This window comes from Neltuma alba, unplaced genomic scaffold (assembly GCF_004799145.2).
Source record: "Neltuma alba isolate B1F8T4 unplaced genomic scaffold, ASM479914v2 tig00001340_pilon, whole genome shotgun sequence".
Lineage (NCBI taxonomy): Eukaryota > Viridiplantae > Streptophyta > Magnoliopsida > Fabales > Fabaceae > Neltuma > Neltuma alba.
Window position 1 is genome coordinate 17,653 of NW_021632423.1, and position 8,046 is coordinate 25,698.

At 33.3% G+C, this 8,046-nt stretch overlaps 1 pseudogene; it reads left to right on the top strand.

Moving 5' to 3' along the window:
• Window positions 1-1,569: 1,569 nt before the first annotated feature.
• On the top strand, window positions 1,570-4,040 carry LOC114755634 (beta-galactosidase 7-like; annotated as a pseudogene).
• Window positions 4,041-8,046: the final 4,006 nt, after the last annotated feature.

The following is an 8,046-nucleotide window of genomic DNA, read 5'->3' on the forward strand; positions in this document are numbered from 1 at the left end:
GTTTAATGATAATATTTCAAAAATATGACGTATGGCCATATATGATTAGAGAACTTGATATAATGGACATAAAGAACTTGATGTAAGTATTTTCCTTTAATAATATTATATTATTTCATTAAGAGTAATATAATAAAGTAGCTCAATTTTTCAATTTATTTTCATCCCACGAAACATAATATTTTTCATCAATACATTTTCAATTCCAATGCATACGAAACAGGCTCTTAGCCAAAAAATTTTCATTCACTTCCTTTCAATTCTAAGATTAAAAAAAAAGTAAAAAAATGTCGTATTGTGGAAATTTTTCATTCCTATCTTTTCAATTCATGATATTGTGTCCATAAAAAATTGAAAAGAATATAATTTTGCATATTAGTATGTGATGTAAAAAAAATGTCGTGATATGGGTACATCTTCTAAGATAAAAGATAAAAGAATAAATACAAAATATTCATGAACTTTTTTCCAAAATACATCCAGCATCATAAGCTTTTCGAAAGGGTAAAAGTACTTATAAACTAGCAAAACTAGAGCAAAAATAACGTAACGATTAAATTTACCAAACAATTATTATTTTTTACATTGAGACCCACCCACGCTAATGTTATGAAAATACCAAAATACACTTAACGCAAAAAAGAAAAAAAGAAAAAAGATGAAGGTGCAAAAATGAAGATATTATTAGTCAAAGTACACTAAACACTACATATTTTTTTTTATGAAGGTCTCAGAATATCGAGCAAATAAATTAATTCTTTAAGTTTTGGCACAAAAAAAAACCCTATTAAAATTTATTATAATACTATAATACCAAGAATTCTATGGTTAATATATATGATTAATCTTTTAAATTTACATCAAGTTTCAATTCACTCCCTTAAGTTGATAAAGTGTATTTTTAAACCCTTAATATTAATACTGTTAAATTTGGCTATGTAACTAAAAACACATCGTTAAATTCCAAATTATCCCACGAATGGAGTTGGTCTTTCCCTCTGTCTTTTGCGTCTCCTATTTAAAATTCATAACAAATATGTCATGTGTAATTTCAAGATGAAGATACTTTAAAGAAATTAATTACAATTCTCATCTCCATGCTTTCCTTAAATTACCTTTTTGAAGAAAATATATGGAGATAAAATGCCGGGTATGCAAGAAATTTCCCAACGGAAAGAACGTTACAGCGAGTTAAGTGCTTGCCAAAACCAACACGCGTCTTGATGCTCATTTTTCGTTCTCCAATAATAATACTCTATCCAAAATAACAAAAATTTCGGGAATCAATCAATGTAGTGTTTCTAACTTAAGGTATATTTTGTACCTAACGACATTATTTGTTTGTTTTAGAAGTTACAGCAGATCATGACTTATGTTAAAGTTCAATGCATCAATATTTGTTTCTATATTAAGACTGCTTATCTATAATTTTTTCTAATAAAAGAGAATCTAAACATCCATACTAACAAATCTCGAGATTTGCCATGTTTGACACCTTAAGGTTTTTACTCATATATAAACCCCATCGTATGTTCAGGAAGGAATCACAAAGCTGAGGAATACCTTACAATGGCTTCTTCATCGACGTGGGACAAGATCATCATCTTCATCATTTCCTTTTTAGGCTTATGCTCTGCCATAGAGGTATCGCATGATGAAAAATCTATCATCATCAATGGAGAAAGACGCATCATTTTCTCTGGATCAGTTCACTATCCACGAAGCACAGTGGAAATGTGGCCTGACATTATCCAAAAGGCCAAGGATGGAGGCCTTGATGCCATTGAGACTTATGTATTTTGGGATCGCCATGAACCTGTTCGACGAAAGTATGACTTCTCAGGAAACTTGGATTTCGTCAAATTTTTCAAGTTGATCCAAGAAGCAGGACTATATGCCATTCTGCGGATTGGCCCTTATGTTTGTGCAGAGTGGAACTATGGAGGCTTCCCAATGTGGCTCCACAAAATGCCGGGGATTGAATTGAGAACTGATAACCAAGTCTTCAAGAATGAAATGCAGATCTTCACTTCAAAAATTGTTAACATGGCTAAAGAGGCTAAGCTCTTTGCATCACAAGGAGGACCCATTATTCTTGCACAGATTGAGAATGAGTATGGAAATATCATGTGGGGTTATGGAGATGCAGGGAAGGCATATGTGAAATGGTGTGCTGAAATGGCTCTAGCCCAAAACATCGGTGTTCCCTGGTTCATGTGCCAGCAAAGTGATGCTCCCGAGGGTATAATCAATACATGCAATGGATACTACTGTGATTCCTTTAAACCCAATAACCCTAAAAGCCCAAAAATGTGGACCGAAAATTGGATTGGATGGTTTCAAAAATGGGGTGAAAGGAATCCGCACAGGACTGCTGAAGATGTTGCTTACTCAGTGGCTCGCTTTTTCCAGAATGGTGGGGTGCTCAATAATTATTACATGTACCATGGAGGGACAAACTTTGGACGAAGCGCGGGTGGTCCATATATTACAACATCTTATGATTACGATGCACCAATTGATGAGTATGGAAACTTAAATCAACCAAAATGGGGGCATCTTAAGCAGCTTCATGCTGCAATAAAATTGGGGGAGAAGTTTCTCACTGACAGCACAAGAACTGACAGGGATCTTGGAAATTCAGTTACACTGACCACATACACTAGCAACGCCACTGGAGGGAGATTTTGCTTCTTGAGCAATGCCAATGAACAGCAAGATGCATACGTAGAGTTACAAGATGGTAGCGACAAGTACTTTGTGCCTGCTTGGTCTGTGACCATTCTGGACAATTGTAGTAAAGAAGTTTTCAATACTGCAAAGGTTAACGCTCAAACTTCGGTCATGATAAAGGAAAGTGGTGACAATGAATCACCTACTAATAAGCTTACCTGGACATGGAGACCAGAGCCGATGAAAGACACCATGAAAGGAAATGGAAAATTCAAGGCAAACCAACTTCTTGAGCAGAAAGATTTGACTTTAGATGCCAGTGACTACTTATGGTACATGACTACTATTAAGATCAAAGACACGTCTACTTGGAAAAATGCCACCCTTCGAGTTGACACTAAGGGTCACGTGCTTCACAGTTTTGTTAACAAAAAATTTGCAGGGTCCAAATTTAGCCAATGGGGGAATGGGTTCATATTTGAGATCCCTATATCCTTGAAGCAAGAAGAAACATTATAACTTTGCTCAGTGTAACAGTTGGACTTGGGAATTATGGTGTAAAGTTTGATCTAGCAAAGACTGGTATAGCTGATGGTCCGGTTCAGCTAATCGGCAAGAACAATGTCACGATGGACTTGTCAAGCAATACTTGGTCCTACAAAATCGGATTGAATGGAGAGGCTAAACGTCGCTACGACCCATCAATGTACACTAGTTCAACAATTAATCCACCTGTTGGAAGAAGGATGACTTGGTATGCAACCCATTTTAAAACCCCCTCTGGGGCGGACCCAGTGGTAGTGGATTTGCAAGGCATGGGAAAAGGACAAGCTTGGATCAATGGGCAAAGCATTGGTCGTTACTGGCCTTCCATGGTTGCTAGTTCAAATGGGTGTGATGAGGAATGTGACTATAGAGGAGTATACAAGCCAGAAAAGTGCAACTACAATTGTGGTAACCCGTCACAGAGATGGTACCATGTGCCAAGGTCATTCTTGAACAGCGATGAAGAAAATACATTGGTTTTGTTTGAAGAAATTGGCGGCAATCCTCAAAATGTTTCGTTCCAAACTGTCACAATTGGAACCATTTGTGCTTATGCCTATGAAGGTGCACTTTTAGAGCTATCATGCCAAGGCGGAAAGACCATCTCACAAATTCAATTCGCTAGCTTTGGAGACCCACAAGGTAAGTGTGGATCTTTTCAAAAGGGCTCATGGGAAGCTCGTAACAGCAAATCTGTAGTGGAAGCCACATGCCTCGGGAAAGAGGAGTGTAAATTATTTGTGACAAGAGAAGCATTTAGTGCGAGTGGAATTGGCATTAGCACTAATTCGAGTAGACTTGCTGTACAAGCTCTATGCTAAGTCTATGTAATACTCCTCCGGTCCTAAATGTAAGATCCTTATACTAGTATATATAAAGGTATTATATTTAGGAGGAGAAGTAGGAATACAAGTGTTATTGATGCTAGGCCTCAATAGTTGAGGTTCTTTTGAAATATGAAGGGGTATTTAAGTGGGGAAAAGCAACATAACTTCCACTCCTAGATCTGTATGATGTGGCAATGATTGTGGGAAACCGAACGGAAAATCTTGGGCGGCATATGAAGAAAGAAAGAATTATTGTATCAAAATTTTAATTTTCTCGCATGTATTCAATTTTCCTGCATTATTAAACTTGATTATTTTTAGAAATCTAGTTATATATATTAATTAGATGGAAAAATATTACATGCAGTAGATATATCGTATAAAAATGTTAACAGTCAATGCTACTATTTTAATAGTTAATTTAGAAATCTAGTTATATATATTAATTAGATGGAAAAATATTACATGTAGTAGATATATCATATAAAAATATTAACAGTCAATATTACTATTTTAATAGTTAATTTAGAAATCTAGTTATATATATTAATTAGATGGAAAAATATTACATGTAGTAGATATATCGTATAAAAATATTAACAATCAATATTACTTTTTTAATAGTTAATGTTAATTTTAATCCTTTAGAACAAATTTGCACGTCCAAAGGAAAAAAACTTTTGAGTGCCCAGTGCTCTAGTAAAAATTTCTAGAGTAAATTTTTACCTTAACCCAAATTGATTCCCAAAAGAAAGTTTTTAGTATAAGATTGTAAACACTTTAAATATATATTTCAACACAAAATAGAGTATAAATTCCACGTGCTAGACATGTAAAGAGTTAACGGATCGATAGATTGCCAACATTAATTTATCCTACACATGTAAACACTAAAATGAAGAGAGGTAACTCGACTTTGCACGCATGAGCAAGATTTGTGCTAAATCTGTACGTAACGATGCTCATGGGAAACCAAACAGTGAAAGAGGCAATATAACAAGAAAAAAAGCTTTGGGAAGAACCTTTTAAATATCACGCCATGTATTATATCTGTCATTTTACTATTCATGGCCTTCAAAGCTCAAAACGGAGGCAACAATTGTAAAATTCACAAGGAAAATACTTACTTCGAGTTTCTTATGTCTATTATGTTAAGTTATCTTATCATATATAGACATGTGTCTTATCTTTTTGTATGAATTTATAGTTTACTGACACAATAAATAATTTGACATTAGGGATATAAAAAAACTTAATCTCAGTATTATTCAATTCGCAATAACTACTTTGCAATAGAACAATATTTTGGTGGTAGTGTTGTTTGGCAAAATTACACACAAGTCCCAAACAACACAATTTATTAATCTAAGATTCCTTAATATCTCAAAATAAATAAGAAGTCAATAAGAAATTTATGGGACAATAATATATTTTAAATAAGAAATTACATTACTGTCTCGTTCCCAATTGACAAGCTTTGACAAGCTCATGGGCTTGGATTAACATAACAGGTCAATGGAATCTATTGACAAGTCAGAGGGTGTCAGTTGACAACTAAATTTATGAGATAATATAACCTTCACGTATGATCAAATTATAACAAAAGAGTATTATATAACAATTTTTAAGCTGAAATCGTGTGAGACCAAAACATGCACACTGATATTAGATTAAATGATATGCTCTTGGGACATGAGCACATCAATGGCTGTTTGCAACAACATTATGATATAAACCCATCATTTAATCTAATATCAGTGTGCATGTTTTGGTCTCACACAATTTCAGCTTAAAAATGTTATATAATACTCTTTTGTTATAATTTGATCTTATGTGAAGTTTATATTATCCCATAAATTTAGTTGTCAATTGACACTACCTGAGTTGTTAACAGGTTTCCATTGACTTGTTAATCCATGTCTATGATATCAATTAAGGACGGGGGTTGATGGTGTGATTTCTTATTTAGAATATATTACTCTTAGGTCTTGTAACATCCCAGATTTTGAACATAGAAGTGCAAGAAATAGTCTGGAATGGGCAGGCTATTGGACCCTGTTTGACAGTAGTTCCAGGAGCTCTCTAAAAGGTCAAGAGAATTCTAAGGACTAAATTGTAAAGTGAAAGTTTTCGACCAAGCCACCAAGAGAGACAGAGAGGCCGAAACATGAAGGAGGAAATGAGGAAGAAAATGAACATAAAGTCCCAAGCAAGCCTAAGCTCCAAAACAAGGGCCATGTGACATCAAGAAAGATGAACGGGAAAGGTTGATCAAGCAACCTTAATGGTTAGAAGTAAATAGAGCAAGAGGAAGTAAAGAGAAAGTTTAAAGACACAAGGTATAATAGGCAAACGAGAAGAATGCTTGAGGGAGAACAAGAAGGAAGAGGAGAATGTGATAATTGAACTTATGTAATTAATGTAGCCCTTATGTTGATGTACATATGAACATGCCTCTCAATGTTATAAGATGTTAAGTAATGATGATGGCATATATAATTAGCCATGATGATGTATGGAAATGGTTAGTGCATGGATGAAATGGTAATATGCATGAAAAGAATTAATTATGAATTATTAATACAAGTAAAGGGGTTGAGTTATTCCTCAATCAGCGACGAATTTGTAACAAAGTGGAAGTGAGAAAAATGAGTGAATCTGCCCATGAAATTTAGTGAGCATCTATAGCACATCCTAAACTTTAAAACAAGTGGTAGATCATTTAAATTGGATGTGTGCGCTAAAAGTTATGATTGCTCAAAATTAAGGCAGAGAATTTGGAAAACACTGTTTTGACCAAATAAATAGTAAACTTCACACAATTAACTGTTCAAATTGGCTAGGATCAAGTCTATATTTATATATATTTTTTTCCTTGTAGAGAATCAAAAGAGCTTTAAATAAAATTTTGAACCACATCAATATAGTTTTTCTATAATTAGTTATAATTTTTTAAAATTAGATTAAAAATCTGAAATTTCTTGGTGAATAGTAACCTGAATAATAAAATGTAAAATTTCAAACTACAGGCTTGTTTCATGAACTGCTTGAATCGTAACGCTTCCAAACGTGTACTAAAAAGGTTTTAAGGAAGGATGTTTTAGGTCTTGTGGGACTCTGTTTACTACTTTGAGATTTCAAGAGACCTTAGATTAATAAATTATGTTGCTTGGACATGTGTGTAATTTTGTCTACTTTTTACTACTCATAGTCAAGAATTTTTCAGGACTACAATTAATAAGATTGGTTATTGTTTGTGCGAGTCCACACTTCTTATTACTTAAATTCACATCTTAACATATGTGCATTATGGCTTTCTTTAGATCTTGCAAATTGTGAGAATTTTCTCATGATTTTTAAATTTGAAATGAGAGGACTCATTTCACAAGTTGAAGTTGATAATATTTATACAGCTAATTATTGTTTAATGTCAATATTATAGATGGGAAAAATAAGGATAATTTTCCAAAAGTAACTTCTGGATTAAACGTGATTTTGAAGTTGGTACTATAAATCAACTAGGTTGGAACAATTTTTTTTTAAAGATGAATGAATATGAAAAAAATAGTTCAACTGAAAATCATTTCAATTAATACTTGTGTGATTTCTTTTTCTTTTTTTGTTTATATATATTTATATATTAGAAATAATTTTATTTGAAGTATAGTACCTCTCCTAATAAAAAAATTGAATATTAATTTATCACTTTATACTAAACTTAAATATCCTTGTTACAGCATAGTACTATATTTATAACTTTAACCCTATACTTAGTAGAGTAGAGAATATTTGAGGACAAAATGCGAGGAAAAGGATTTTTTTCGCCCCTAGATAATTAGAAAATGGGAAGAAGAGAAATCGAGCATAAAATATCATGTTGGACTCATATTTTATCAACATATTAAAAAGATTTCTTTTACCACTACATTAAAAGAGTGTGAACTCTCAACCTCTGCCAACATCACCCCATCCTACTTTTACCACCTACCTTGCCTCATGT